This window comes from Callospermophilus lateralis, chromosome 8, assembly GCF_048772815.1.
Source record: "Callospermophilus lateralis isolate mCalLat2 chromosome 8, mCalLat2.hap1, whole genome shotgun sequence".
Lineage (NCBI taxonomy): Eukaryota > Metazoa > Chordata > Mammalia > Rodentia > Sciuridae > Callospermophilus > Callospermophilus lateralis.
In genome coordinates this window covers 119,155,441-119,171,319 of record NC_135312.1, presented here as the reverse complement: position 1 = coordinate 119,171,319, position 15,879 = coordinate 119,155,441, and positions in this window count along the sequence as shown.

Below are 15,879 nucleotides of genomic sequence, written 5' to 3'. Positions count from 1 at the left end.
ACGATCATTTCTTCAAATCATTAAATATTCTTTGTAAAACCTCTTTTTATGGCTACATAATAGTATAATATATGGATGTGTCATCATTTATTAGCTGAGCCCCATCTTTGACACAAATTGTTCCCGATTTTTCACTAGTGCAATCCAGTTCTATGATGAACATTTCTGGGCATACATGTATTTGCACAGGTCTGTGGTTATTGACTCAGGACAAATTTCTAGATGTGTCATCTGATCAAAGAATATAAATACTGTACAATTTGATCAAATGAATGAATCGTCAAATTCCAAGAGGGATCTTTCCATTCTTCATGCCTGACAGTAGTTTTTAAGTATGCCTATTCCCCATGCTCTTCCATGTGCGTTCTAAAGAATTATCTAAAAAGGCTCTCTTCCTGGTCTATCTCACCTGGACTGAGGGTCCCTTTGGATGTAAAAGGGATCATTGAGAAGGACTCTTTATGAAGACCATCAGAGTGTCGAGAAAGGCCGTGTCTGAGAGCAGAGGGCATCAATTTCCATCAAAGTCTTCATACAATCCAGGCTTTGAACGACTTAACCAATCTGAGTGATCCCTTCTAAATCTAGTTCTGTGGACAAAGCCCTCGTGCTGCGACTGGTCCTGACATTGAAATATTCTTGCTTGGAGGTGATTGAGACTTTGAGATCGTATGTGGGAGAATGAAATAGGAAATCCACAAATGGGGGAGGGGGAAACCAGCTCCTTTCCTTCCTCCACCTCCAGGTTGGAAGTTCTAAGAAAGAGGCAACAGAGAAATGGAGGGAGGGAGGAGATAAATGAGAGGTTAGGATACTCATGGCAAGTGGTGTGGACAACAGTAAGATGTGGCCAACCAGAGCAGGGTCTTCTGGGACTGAGTTTTACTCTGCCATCTCAAAATGCAATCTAAGTAAGTGCATGTATCTCTGTGGGCCTCACTTTATTTTCTCAAGGGAATAATAAGAGTGCTTTATGTCCAAGGATTATTAAAACTCACAGCCCAGCTATATATGTGTTGCTCAAGTAGGAAAGACATGTTTATTATATTCTTTACCCAAGTATTCCTAAAGTCGGGGACCCACCATTCAGGATCTGGGCTACTTGCTGCTCTCCACATTTTGGGGTGGGGCTGTCCCCTACTGTACCTTAATAATCACTCTTCAAACTTAGGAGTGGAGACCTGCCCAAAGCTGCCTATGCATTAAGACATTTCCTACCAATATCTATTCTTTATCTTTAAAATGTGCAAATTTTGTCTTTTTCTCCCTCCCACCTCAGCCTGTAATTGGGGAACTTCAATCCCCACCATTTGATCCAGGGGCAATAGTATATAGATCTGCTGTGTAACAGAGAGAGAAAGAGAACACATTAATTCAATTTATGGGCAACCATATTCTTCTCCTGCTCTGTGGATCTTTCCATTTCCTTGAAAATAAATGAAGGCCAAAAATGACTGGGGAAAATGCCCAAAGGGGAGAAATAAGTCCAACATAAAAGACAGTCAAGCAGGCATTCCAGATTTATACTAGCAGGGACCCTTCTCACCCTGCCTCTGCACACACACACACCCTTTAGCTGATTCTCCAGATAGCACAATACCAGCATTTCAGGAAACACTTGAGTGATTTCTCCTTAGGAAATAATGGTCAATGCTATCCACCAACCAGGGAAGCAGCAGCTATTTCCTGAATTGGTTTTTGCAAACTCCAAAGATGGAGTTATGGACTCCAGTCAGGCTTGCCATGACCACTGAAACTCTTCAACCACTCTGTTCTAGCTTAGAAACCGAGGAAGTGACGTTGATATTTCACCAGTTCCACAGGGGTTGCTGGAAGCACTAAGTCTTTGAAACAAAGAGGAGATGGTCATGCAGCTCACAGAGAAGCAATTACAACCCAACCGAAGTATTACAATAGCTGGTTTAATCACTACTAGGAGAAAGCTGGCTTTTTCTGAGAAGCCCAGAAAGTGAGTGAAAAGGTTACATTTTCATAAAATGTGTGTGGGTAGGGCATGCAAAACCAATCTTTGCTTGCTTAGGAAGACAGAAATCTTGAGTGTTGCTTGCAAGTTCCAGCACAGGCCAGTGCTTGGGTTGCCCCAAACTTCCTGCCCTGATGAAGACACTTGGGGTCTTCATGAGGGAACAGTTGAATTCCTTCTAGAGGATTCTTTCATAACCTGTATCCATCATGTTCACATTCTATTTACCTAATATATTTCCCAATGAGCTAATTGGTTAATACATTCACACATGAAACTAATTATGATAGAATTAGAGCTTTGCCTGCTCCTTTCTACAAATTGAATTACTAAGTCTCAGATTGAATTCTAAAAATCTCTTCTTGAGTCATTAGGGTGGAAAATGAATCACACGTGTTGTGAAGCTTGAGCTAATGTTGCCACCGTGCAGGAAGCTCCACGCTCCCAGAGAAGTGGGGTATCTGCACAACAGAAATCAGAAAATGGGAGTGGGAACCCCAGTGGGATCTTTAAAATAGCCCCATCAGAACACAACTCCTGGAAGTGACCCAATCGGTCTTGTAACTGAGTAGCACTGGGAGCCTAAGTTGGCCATTCGTCGTAAACTTGTTGAGTTAGATTCCCTTGAGAAATGATAATGCCTGTCCCATCTCAGACATATTGAACATTCCAAATCATAAAACAGGATATCCAGACTATTCCAAATGGCTGTATTTACATGATCCATCTTAACTGCATGTCAACATTCATGTTGTTGAAAAAGTAACTTTGGGACCTGTTGCTCTGCATACAAATGAAGAATGGACGGTACCAACCCAATAGCAGTGCTTAGTAGAAAATCCCAGATTCTCTTTTCAAAAACGATATAAAAACCATGTGTGTGTGTTTGTGTGTGTGTGGTTTGTGTGTGTGTGTGTGTGCATGCACGCCTGCTTGTACGCACTTGTGTGTCAGTAAGCATTAATAAATTAGTATTGGGCAACACGATTAGCATCACTTTATTGAAAACCCACGTTACAATAGGATTTTTCCCCCGTGTGTTTCAGAGCGGGATGCTTTCATCTAAAATACATTGAAACCTACAACAATGAAATTCTACAGCCCTTCATTCCTCTTTAATACCTAATAGGTTAGAGGCACCACGGGAGACACAAAATAACCAACCACAGACTCCACCTTCAGGGTATTTACAGCCTATTAAGAAAAACTGTGTTTTTCCCATTAATGGGGAGAATTCAAATACAGCCAGATTCCTCATTTGTTGTCAGAGTGGAAAACCATACTCTGCTGGAACACATTATTAGTTTAAAATATACAAACAGATGCCAACATAGAAAACTTAAAGTCTCATAGAATTTGAGATCCCTTGTTGGACAAGCTGAATCAAAGAAAATTTTGAATAATTTGCCCCGTGTCACACAGCTAGTTACTGCCCAGATGATATCAGAACTCAGCTTTTTGACTTGCAGATGCAGACAGACTTTCATACCATCTGAAAACACCAAATTGGGTTTTGGCGAGACCTTTTCTGGCCCTAAAATTCTATGACTCTCTGAGGACTCTGTGACCATGCTGTCACTCCCCCATCATCCTTTTTAATTAATAAAACCACTCCAGTTGAACAAAAATAATTGTTTCATTATGATGGGAAAAATGTCATGTTTAATTATGAAAAATGCCATAAAGCCTCATTCACTTTAGGGAAACTTTTATATTTAAAAATTGAATATAGAGACATTTTAGAGAATTGGAAATAAGGAAAGGCCATAGTTTATTATTGGCTAATATCTGATTGCCTATTAACTTTAACCCTATCATCAAGTACATAGCAAACTGCCTCATTGTCTCCTCGTGCTAAAGCACCTGTAGGAACCGGCTGTTTTCACTGTACAATTCTAGTCATTTCTAGGTCAAATCTCCTTTTATCTGGAAGGATGTTTTTTAACTGAGCATTTGATGTCACATAGGTGCCCACTGGTAAAGTGCTCCGTAAGTGCTTCCTGAAGAATGCTGGCTGAAGGGAACCCTTTCAGATCAGTGCGTGAAGCTTTGTTAGCCTCTGCTGCAAGTCCAGCCCTAAACCAGGCTTGTGAGGTGGAAAAAGAAAGTCTGTGCCTGTTTATCACTTGTGGTCGGTTGCTTTTGCAACAGCCTGCCTTTCAGGCCCTGCCTGCTGGGTCCTGGGAAGTCACACTTGTATTAGAAGCAGAACTAATAGTGATAACATGTGGCAGCTGTACAGATAGTGCTCTGAGACTTTGTTTCCATGCACTTTCCCACACAGAGTCTCAGTAACACTATAGTGGTCAGGAGAAATATACATTACTATGAGAAAAAGGAGGCTCAGAAAATGTAAGTGACGTGCCTGAAATCAGACAGAGGGCAACCCCAGGATTAAAACCAAGGTCATAGGCAGCCTGGCCAGTCCTCTGTGAAAGGCAGGTCTTGTAAGGAGATTGCTCAATTTCAAGGTAACTTCAGCTTGTATTTCTGCTCTTGTCCACTCAGGGACTTCAGAATTGGAGCTATAGCTTCTGGTATCCCTTCTATGTGAGTCAGCTTTCTGTAACAGAAATGTACAGAAATTACTGTAACGAATGCTGGAGATAAATAAACTTATACAGATGAAAGGTTTAACTTGGCTCATGGTTTGGGAAATTTCAGTCCATAATTGGTTGGTCCTTTTCCTTTGGCAGTACATGATGGCAGAAGTACATGGTAGAACAGTCATTAAACTCATGACCAAGAATGAAAGACAGAAAGATGAAGAGACCAGGGTCTCATAATTTCCTTTGAGTGCACACCCCTGGTAAACCTACCTTCCTCCAACTAGGCTCTCTCTCCCTCTCCATCTCTGTCTCTTTTTCTTTTTAAAAAATATTTTTAGTTGTAGTTGGGCACAATGCCTTTATTTTATTTATTTATTTTTATGTGGTGCTGAGGATTGGACCCAGGGCCTCACACATAGGAGGCAAGTGCTCTACCACTGAGCTACAACCTCAGCCCTAGACCCGATCTCTTTAAGAGACCACTACCTCCCAATAGCACCGTCGACTGGGAACAAAACCTTTACCCCATGGACCCCTTTGGGGACATTCCAGATGCAAACTATAGTACCTTTTTTCCTGACCTGGGCCACATCTTAACCCTAAAATGTTCCTGTACTCCCTCATGCTCAGACCTGTCTTTTTGGTATTTTGGTGTTAATCATGGGCTATCCTCAATTTAATTTCAAGTGTTTTGAAAAAAAAAAAAACAAAACAAAACAGAAAACTTTGGACTACAATTTTTTGATCCTGACCCTTCATTCTCAGGCCCAGGTTTTCCTTATACTTCTAAAAAGGATTTCATAGAAATAGAAAATAATATCATTAGGATTTATAAGGTGCCTGAAACACTAGCCATTATGCTAAGGACATTCAAAACTTCAACATCCAAAGGAGCTGGGAACTGCAGGTTCTGGAACTCAAACAATCTGACCCAGAATCCATAGTCTCAGCTGTGACACTGCCACTACCCCCACGATGCTATACTTGGAAGTTTTGTGTAATGCAAGCATTTTGAAATCTCTTTAAAAAATTGTAGGATTCTGGGTTTTATTCCCCTGCTGTGACCTAAACTCAAAATAAAAACATACCTAATGAACAGCTGCAATTGATATTTTCATCTTAATTGGGGATTAAATATCAAAGAAATTGTACTATTTAGCATGATTTACGATGTCCTAACTTTTCCAGTAGTTCATTTCAAACAGATTTTTTTTTTTCAATAGTGGGAGAAAACGCTACCATAGTAGCTTTTACAACTCTGTGGGAAATTAACTGAAAATATTAAAAAGATCACTCAAACCCTGTTTACATTTATTTTTTTTTTATGCCCGAAGCAGCAACAATCACAACATGAACAAATGCAACTATTTTTTCTCTTTTACACTTGTTGTACTTTCCTCCCTGAAAATAAGCCCTTTAATAAGGAAGTGTAAAAAGAAAACTGAGATATTTCAAGACAAATTATATTAAGACTTTTAAAAGACGTTTTACCAAAATGAGTTTGCATATTTATAAAAAGTAACTACCAAATAAATGTATTAGGGAAGCATAGCCCTTTAGCATATTTTCTATTATGCAATAATTTATCACTGAATGGTTTATGTATCATGTCTATATTACAGTGTTTCCTCCCTGTCACTGGGATTACTCAAGCAGAGCTGAATGAATGTACACCAATCTGGAAAGTTCCAGAAGGTATTTTGTAGTGAGTAAGAAGTTGAGTTAGGATGGACCACGAGGTGCCTTCTAATTTGAAGATTCTCTCATTTCCAATTTGGACAACTGAAATAAGGTTAGTAATGTCTTCGACTGGATTTCATAATAAAATAAAAGGCTCCAGCGTTGGTAAGCAGGGGTAGGATATCCTGGCCTGCCTGCTTTTGCTCTTTGATGACCACTCACTTGCTGTGTGGCCCTGGAGAAGTTACATTTCCATCTGTACCTCAGTCTCCTCGCTGATGAAGTGGATATAATAACAGCACCAACCTAAGAAAGTCATTGTAGGATTGAGTTAGTGTAAATGAAATGCCTAGGGTATTCCCTGGTACATATCTTTGCTATGCTGTTACTTTCAAAGAACAACAGGCTTGGGTTGTTCATTTGAAATGAGCCCTACTTATCTCCAACAGGAAACAAATGGTGATCCATTCTGAGTTTATTAAGATGAGGTTAGGGCTCATATTTTACCCAAAGTAAAGGAAAAAAGCAAGAAGAAGCCTGTAGTATGTATTCTCTGCATACACACACACACTCCTTAAAAATAACAGTGTTCCCAAACTTACCTTACTCCACTGTCCCCCACCCCCAAACATGGCCACAGGTAGATAGGTTGGTAGGTATATCAATAGATATAAATTGTGAGCCTTGTGTCCTGAAGACAGCTACCTAGTTCCATGTTGGCTTGGCACAGAAAGCCAACATAGAACTGAAAACAAACTTGGGTATTATGGGTCTATTTGCATCTTAAAGTTTCCACTTAAGTATTCAGGTCTAATACTGACCTATAGCTTCAATTTGGCAGTTCAAGTCCACTGATTTGCCCTGAGCCCCTGCTAAGTCCTAGGTGCTATGGAAACAAAGACGCTATCGTCCTAAGGTACTCGGTCTAGCAAGAAGCCCGACAGGCCGAAGCCCACGGTTTTCCTTTAGTGTGATAATAAGTCCTCTGATCAGTTCTGCGAAGGACATAGTGGGAACTCAGGAGCCACTTGATTCAGCCTTCAGGGACAGTGAAAACTTTCAGGCGGAGGAAAAAGCTCCAGTTAGACTTGAAGCAGGTATTAGGCTGATGTAGAAAGTCAGCCAAAGAAGCAAGAGAGAGCAAAATAGAAACCCCAGACAATTAGACTAAGAATTGTTTTCATTCCTTCCATAAACTTTGAAATGAAGACAGACCTAGGCTTGGATGTGGCTCTGCCACTTATTAGCTCTGTGATTTTGGGCAAGTTAGTTAAAGTCTGTGAACCTTAGTTTAGTTCCTCTGAAACAGGGTCTCTGCCTCAATGCATATTCTAAGAGCAGCTCATGTCCCTGGGTCACAGGCAAGCACCACAAGCATTATTTGGAATATTGATGGCATTAAATCACTCACTCTAACACACAATCAAAGAGGAGATAATAATGTGCAGAACCTTCCTGTAATGATACAAAGCTCTCAACCTAACTAAAAATTTAAATCATTATCATCCAGATCCACCTTCCCAATAACCAGGACATTCAAATCATCCCCAGAGTTAAATACAAACCATGGAACTGTTTTATTAGCACCATTGTAACTTCTCCCTAACATACAGGTGAAGCAAAACAGGGGCCTGGACTTCAGTCTGTAATAACAGCTGCCAGGTATCACAGCTGCTAAGACTGGCGACCTCTTTCTATGCTGCTTATAACGCACGTTGCAACTTGAAGATGATTCTGATCTTGTCTACAAATGAAGAACCCAAAGCACAGTGGGGGATTTGACAAAGGAAGCCACCAAAAGGTGAATCTGTTTGACTGCAAAGATACTGTTTGCATCATGGGGCCAGTGCACCTCTCGCTCTGTGGCCAGGGAAGTAGCCACATGTGGACAAGGAGCGCTCACATCCTCAGGTGTTTAAGGAAGGCCATTCTTTTTTTTTTATGGTAGGGTAACCAGGGATGGAACTCAGGGGCACTCAAACACTGAGCCACACCCCCAGCCCTATTTTGCATCTTATTTAGAGACAGGGTCTCACTGAGTTGCTTAGTGCCTCACTTTTGCTGAGGCTGGCTTTGAACTCACGATCCTCCGGTCTCAGCCTCCTGAGCCACTGGGATTACAGGCGTGCGCCACCGTGCCCAGTGGGTAGGCCATTCCTCCTCCTTCTGCCTTTGAGAGGCTACTACCATGGTGTTGGGATATGAATATGGCGAACTGTCCTGGGAACTCCGGGCTTTTCCCAGAGAGGATAAAGCACTGCCCAAAACCAGAGAAGAAAAGACTCCTTGGAATTCTTCAGAGGGGAGTGTGACTTTAAGAACCTGAACTTGAATCGGGCTGTGCTAGCCTGGCAGTGAGCTTAGTCCTGTGTTACTGTCTGCTTTGCAAATGATCCAAGATGCAGATGCAGCCTCTTTGAAAAGGGTTCTCTGGTTGTGAAGAGTTGTGTTAACTTCTTCAGTGGAGTAGAACACTCAGAAAAAGGTGGGTTTTTTAAAAATCAGAGATGTGAGTTCAAACCTTGTCTCTACTACTTCTTAGTTATGAGATTTGAATTCTCTAGGCTTTGTCTACTCATCAGAAAAATGAAATTAACCGTAAAATTATTTCATCTTCTCATCTCTAAAAAAAAAAAAATTGTGATAATACTGCCAACATTCTAGGATGGTTGTGAGGACTAAATGAAAATAAACCTGGCATTATTTTTCTGGTATTTTTATTAGACACAGACAGCATTCAATGTAGTGTCTGGATATGGCACATAATCGATAAATGGCAGCTATTATTATTATTAACGGCACATTTTTGTATTCACACTGGTGAAAACCAATGGGACGAAATGAGAAGAAATCTAAAATCCATGATATTAAACAAATGCAAACATCAGAACAAAAACAATTTTTTAAAAAAGCAGAACTGGAAGGAAAAGAGTTCTAGCTCAAGTCAACCCACCTGTTACCAGAACCTAGTTATTAGAAATCTCTCCAGTGTAAATTTGGTCTTTGGGGATTTTTAAAATTATTTTTTACTGTTTTCTTTTGATTATACCCAAGTCCATTTTGAAGATATCAGACTTCGCTGGGACAAGAAAGAAAAGAAATTTAAACTTCTATTCCTTTGGTTAGCTTTGCTGAATAAAAGAAAAGAATGGGGGTCAGGTTTTTAACTCCATTCACCTCTGAAGAAGCCTAGTCTTTTCTCCTCCCCTTTGGGTGTGCCTATATCTGTGATGGAAGGAAAATGTGGGGTACCTACAGCAGGGGTGCTGAGGACTGACTGAGAGCCCTCTGGGAAGCAGGCAGATTCAGGGGACTTTGGGGGGGTGGCTTCTGGTTGTAGCCATCCCCTCCCCTTGGAGTGGTTTATCCCTGAAAGCTACTCCACGGAGCTTATCTTCTTGGTAGTTCTTATGCCCTGCAATGAACCTCAGTGGAGCTCAATTCATGGAGTGGCCGAACACCAGACCGCTGCTGTCTGGTGAGATGGCTGGAGCCCAGGAGGCTTTGCTCCTGAAACACTGCATACACCTATGGGGGTCCTGGATGGTGGGAAAGCACAGCATCCCTGAAAGTCAGTTCCCTGTGTTCAGTGACAATTTTCAGACCGTTAAATTCAACAGAATTTCATGGAGCAAGAAACCATTAACAAACCGGCAGATCCCAGAGCCAGAATAGGTTCAGAATGACTTAGCAGGCTGCCACACGGCTGGACAGCAACTATGGATAGAAAAGAAGCGACATTCAGAAACCAGAAGTGACACACAAAGACAGTGGATTGGTTAAAGTTTGGCATTTGCCTTATTTGAACCTGGTTTGAATAGTTGGCTGCCTGTGGTTGACCGAGGCTTGGTTTCTTTGTCCATACGGAAAGGTAAGAGCAGGTTGTAGTCTGTTTACAGTTTATTGTAAGGTTACACAGCTGAGAAGAGACAAAGAAAACTTTAGGCAAATTTAAGGTATGTACAATGGCAACTTTAGGCCAGACTTATTAAATTTAATCTCTCCAAGCAATGTTGTCCCATGGTGGGCCACCTGGCCTATGAGCAGAGACCAAGGGGAAGTGCTAATTAGAAGTCAGACATGTGAGCTGGGTGTGGTGGCACACGCCTATAGTCCCAGTGGCTCTGGAGGCTGAGGCAGGAGGATCTCAAGTTCAAAGCCAACCTCAGCAATTTAGTGAGGCCCTAAGCAACTTAGTGAGACCCCTGTCTCAAAATAAAACACAAAAAGGGCTTTGGATGTGGTTCAGTGGTTAATGCCCACGGGTTCAATCTCTGATACAAAACAAAACAACAGATTCAGACATGTGAAGGCAGGATGCCACACAAAGCCAATGTGAAGCTCGTGATTCATATATATGTATATATACTGATCTATCTATCCACCTATATGTACGTTTGGGGAGCGTGGAATAAGGTAGGTTTGGGAATGCTGCTATTTTTAAACCTACCTCAAATTTGTGCCTGTTGCTCTACAGGTGGAGGAAATTCATTTTCAGGGAGATCATTCTTTTGATTGGGGAAACACTGTAATGGGCCTTTTAGTTAAGCAAAGGCACAGCCATGCTTCTATTCTTGAAAAAAAGAAAAAAAAATCAAGACTGAGAAAAGCCATCTTGCTCTCCAGATATGATTTTTTTTTCTCTCTAATAGATTTTATGACTTCCTTGGGAAAGAAACAGGCTGAGGAGAGTGGAGACAGAGAAGAGGGCTGGGGAGAGAAGATGTATACTTTGGCATCATAGTGGCAGGAGGAGGTTGAGAGCAGAGTTGAGTTCCAAGGAATTCCTCATGGACTGTGACCGATGGGTTTTAGGAGCAATAATATGGAGTTGTCTATTTCCCTGCCTGTGGGACAGCTCCTCTTACTCTTCTCAGACCTTCAGTAAGGTTTTGTCATGTTCAATGACTGGCATTAGTTATGTTCCTGAAATACTGGAGGAGCTGAGGTCTACCTGGGACAGACAAGCAACAAGGAGGTGAGGTCAGGAGGTGGCAAGAGTTGTGTAACCCCGCATCACGTACAACCACAACAATGGGATCCTAATTGGAACAAGTTTATATTTATTCTATGTACATTTAATATTTCAAAATATACTCTACTATCACATTAAAAAATGTTTAAAGCGGTTAAAAAAAAGAGACCATGAAACTCTCTGTGAAGTCCATCTAAATAAAATATGTGCAATGATCCAGACATATTACTATATAAGTATTATTAAAAAATGCTTAAAAGTAAAAAAAAAAAAATATGATACCAACCAACTCAAGCAAAAAGATGGTAAAAGCTCTGAGCCAGTGTGAGCCCTGCCCATAAATCTTCACAAATTCTTGGGAAACTGGACATCTCTTGGTCATACAGAGTAGGATTCAGATTATTCGAGACAGAGATATTACTTAAGACATTCACCGTTGGGGGAGCTCTGCAGTGTACAGCTTGCTTTGCCTATTTAGGAGACCTATTCTCCCCCAGTTAAGAGCCACCCCCTACCCCCACCCCACGAAGGAAGCCAAACAGACCAAACACACTTATTTTCCCAGCCCCACCTACAGAGACCAAAAGTGGTGGTGTGTCACCCAGACTTGGTCAATCAGTAACTGATTGGAAGACAGAGTCTTCCAATTCCAAGACTCTGAATTGGAAATTCATGAGTCAAAGATGGGGCAGTGGGGAACCTATTCTGGGGAGTGGGGTGGAGCTTCCTGGGGCAGGAGAGTGAGCAGGGTTAGCAGCATTTGTTGTTAGATTTGTTAGTTCAGGTTCTCACGAAGATTTAGTAGCAGAACACCTTCTCCCCCAAAAAGCTGCTGGGTGGGTTTCCTATTGCACTGAAACAAATGACCAGAAACTCTGTGGCTTGAAACTGCAATTTCCCCAAAATGAACAGTAATATAGTTTATTTATAGTCTCTTTTTTTGGCTTATGTTTTATTTTTTTTTTTTAAAAAAGTAGTCACTCCCCATTCCCCCTCTATGTTCCTGTCTTCTCCACCCAGTAACCTGGAATTTTTAAACCCATGTTTTATTAAGTATAGTTAAGTTAAAATTGTACGTATTTACAGTGTTCAACTTGGCCATTTGATATAAATGTGTGTGGTGAGAGGAGGTGTTGGTCGAAGGGTAATGAAGACTCAGTCATGAGAGATGAAAGTTCTGGAGCTCTAATGTGCAATAATGCGAGTATGGTTATCAATAGGAAAGGCCAGATCTAACTATCCTTCCATACCAAAGAAAGAGAGAAAAAGAAAAAAGAAAATTATAATTATTCAAGTTATGGGAAATGTTAGTTAGCTTGCTCATGTGAACACTGCAAATCTATTAATCCATTATCTTACAGTTCTGGAGTCAGAAGTCTGAAATGAGTCTTACAATGCTAAAATCAAGGTGTCAACAGGGCCGGTTCCTTTGGGGGACTCCAGGGGAGCTGTTCCTTACCCCTTTCAGCTTCTAGAGACTGCCAAAGTGCCCGTGGCTGCCTCCCTCCAGTCTATGCTTCTGCCGTCACATCTGGTACTCTCCACGCTGATCTCCTGCTTCCCTCTTATAAGACCCTTGTAACTACATCAGGCCCCCCTGGGTCACCCGGGATAATCTCTCCATCTCAAGATGGCATCTGTAAAGTCCCTTTGACACGTTAAGTTAGATTTCAAAAACACTGGGTATTAGGACCTGGGTATCTTTGGGACCCATTTTCTAGCCAACCACAGGTGTCATTCAGAGGAATCTTGCACTGGGCAGGCATGAGCCTGGGTGTCCTTTTTTTTTGCTCACTTTCTGTGAGCAGCCCTGGGAAGCCTGACCTCTGTGACCCTGAGGCAGCAGCTGGAGGCTCAGTCCTTGGTGCTGCCTGGAGCCGTGCTTGTGAAGGAGATCTGGCCGGCTTGGCTCTGTGGTTGCTTCATTGTGTACCTGGCTTCCTGTGCTGGGGGCAAGAGCATGGGCTCTGGGGACCAGTGCCCAGTATCACCAGCAGTGCCCTCTGCTTACGGTTCTGGGGCATGATTTTCACTTTGGTTCTGGATCTAGACTCTTTTTCTCCTGCCTGGTTGCTAAACCTTCTTCTCAAAACTTCCTGGTGTTTCTATGAGCTCTGTGATTCCTTGTAATAAGTTTCTTCTCTAATCAACCACTCTTAGGCTTATCATTATTTCCCATTATTTCTTTCCCCTTTAGTAGCAAAACTCCTTCCCCAAATGTTAGCTGGGCAAACAGCCACACAGCTAGAGACTAAATTTTCCAGCTGGATTTCCTGTGGCCAGGCCTGGCCTCTGCTAAATTCTCATCAGGGGGAGGCGAGCAACAGTGATGTGGACGACCTCCACGTCCCTTCTTCGGAAGGAACTAACCTGCACTCCCCATTCTCTGTTTCCCTCCTCTTATGAACTTGTGTAAGTCGGGTTTCTGTCTTTGTAACAAATATCTGAGATAAATAAAATTTTAAGGAGGAAAGGTTTATTTTGACGCATACAGTTTCAGAGGTTTCAGGCTATGGTCCCTTGGCTCTGTCACCTTTGAGCCTATGAGAGGAGCACGTGGTAGAGAAGGCTGCTCACCACCTGGGGGTCGGGAAGCAGAGAGAGAGGAAGGGCCAGGTCCCAAGGTCCCATTCAGAAGCACACCCTGCCTGGCCTAACTTCCTCCCCCAGGCCACAGCTCTTAACAGTGCCCCCAACTATTGATGGCTCCACAGGTGGGAACCCAAGTCCTTAACACATGGGCCTTTGGGAGACATTCAACAACCAGATGACGGCAGGGATCAATGGGTACTTGGGACTTGGGAGTTGACTTTGGCTCAGGGTCAATGAGAGAGAAGCAATCAGGCTGCTGGATGACGCCACAGAGTGGAACCAACAACTACCTTCAGCAAGTGTTCTTCTGGACTACTACGTGAAGGAGAAATGAAACAGTGTTGTTTGAGCCACTGTATTTTGAGGTCTCTTTTGAAAGCCGCATTGTTTATTCTAAGTTTAGCATAACCCGGGGAAAACAGTTAATTTCTGTCTAATAACCCTAACAAATCCAGAAATAGGAACCAGGAGTGATTCTAATGCCTCAGGAAAAGTGGACAGGAAAGGATTCTTGGATTACTTGCCTGGAAAGTTAGGGGTGAGGGCAGTAACTTAAGTAAGCTTAAGAATGAGAATTTGGTAGCTGATGACTTACAGGAGTGCAATAGTGTCTGAGGATCCAAGGAGCCACTACCCCTGAGCAGCAGATGAATAGAGGCCCACAGGACCGTGGGATGAAGTGGTTACTAGTGGCCATCAGAGCAGCTTACGTGAAGAAAACAACAGACCTAAATAGGCATTTTCTCAGCTCAAGGCACAGAAATAAAAGTGGGGGTCATATATAATTTTGCTAAAATAATCTCTTGCAGCAGGGCAAAATAGCTGCTAACCGAATGCAATGGTTAGTTCTGAGATTTGCTTTATCTGTTGAATTTTCAGCCTTACCAGTAAAATATTAGAAATAAAAAATGGGGGACCCTGAGGACTGAAATGGGAATATGTGGGAGGATTTGGAGGCCTCAGAATATTTGGATCCTCCAATTGTCACTGAGTCTCTGGTGGCCACAGAGGAACGTACGTCCATAAGTCACAGTCCATGCAGTCCTCCAAAGAAACCAGCCTTTACAAATTCTGGTAAATTTTAACAACACAAAGGGTAGAAAGGCTTGACTTGTATCCTCATGAGTATCAGTCACCTAAAGTGGCTCTTCTTGCCTTATATGAACAATCTGAGAACTTAGTCTACAAGGAAATGGTAATTCTTCATTTCTGTCCTCCCGACATCCTTCATCTTTTACATGCCTTGTGTGTGTGTTGGGGATGGGGGCAATTACAAAGGCAACTTTTCCAAAAGAAAAATCTTTCCAGAAAAAAAATGAATCATTTTTTCCTAATTTGTGTTAATTGAATATCTGTGGGATATGATTGGGAAATGGATTTTGGGGTGTAAGTCAAGGAGCATGAGAATATAGATTTAAACTCAAGAAAATTTGTCTTAATCTTGGGAAGAGGGTGATAGTCCAGGGTTTCTACAAGGTCCTATCCAAATAGTTAATTAGAGCAATTTAATATTCATGGCCAAGAGCCGTCTGAGACATGACAACTACACCCAATGTGGTATCCAGGATGGCATCCTGGAATTGGAAAGGTGAGTGCCAAATTAAATGCCAGAAGCATAAAATGCTTTAAAAATTTTTTTTTAGTTGTAGATGGACACAATACCTTTGATTTATTTATGTGTACAGCTATTGCTTTTGTTTATAGTTTTCCCTTTATCCCAGGGATTGGCAGACTTTTTGTGTAGGATGTCACATAGTAGATATTAGAGGCTTTGCTGAACATACTGCCTCTGTGACAACTACTCAACTCTGCCATTAAAACACAATAATAGCCATGGACCGTGCATAAACAAATGGATGTGGAGTGTGCTCCAATAAGATTTTATTCCCCCAAACAGGCAATAAGAACTCAGATAGCCACAGCACATCTAATGTTCAGACCTTGGTCTCTAATACCATTCTCCAGTAAAAGGAACTAGGGCTCCTTGGAGAAATAGCTGGTTCTAGGATCAGGGCAACAAGTATATACAAGATGAACCTGGAGTATTTTGTAGTTCCCCAAAGTAAGGAAATGTTAAAAAAAAAAAAAAGTAGAAAAAA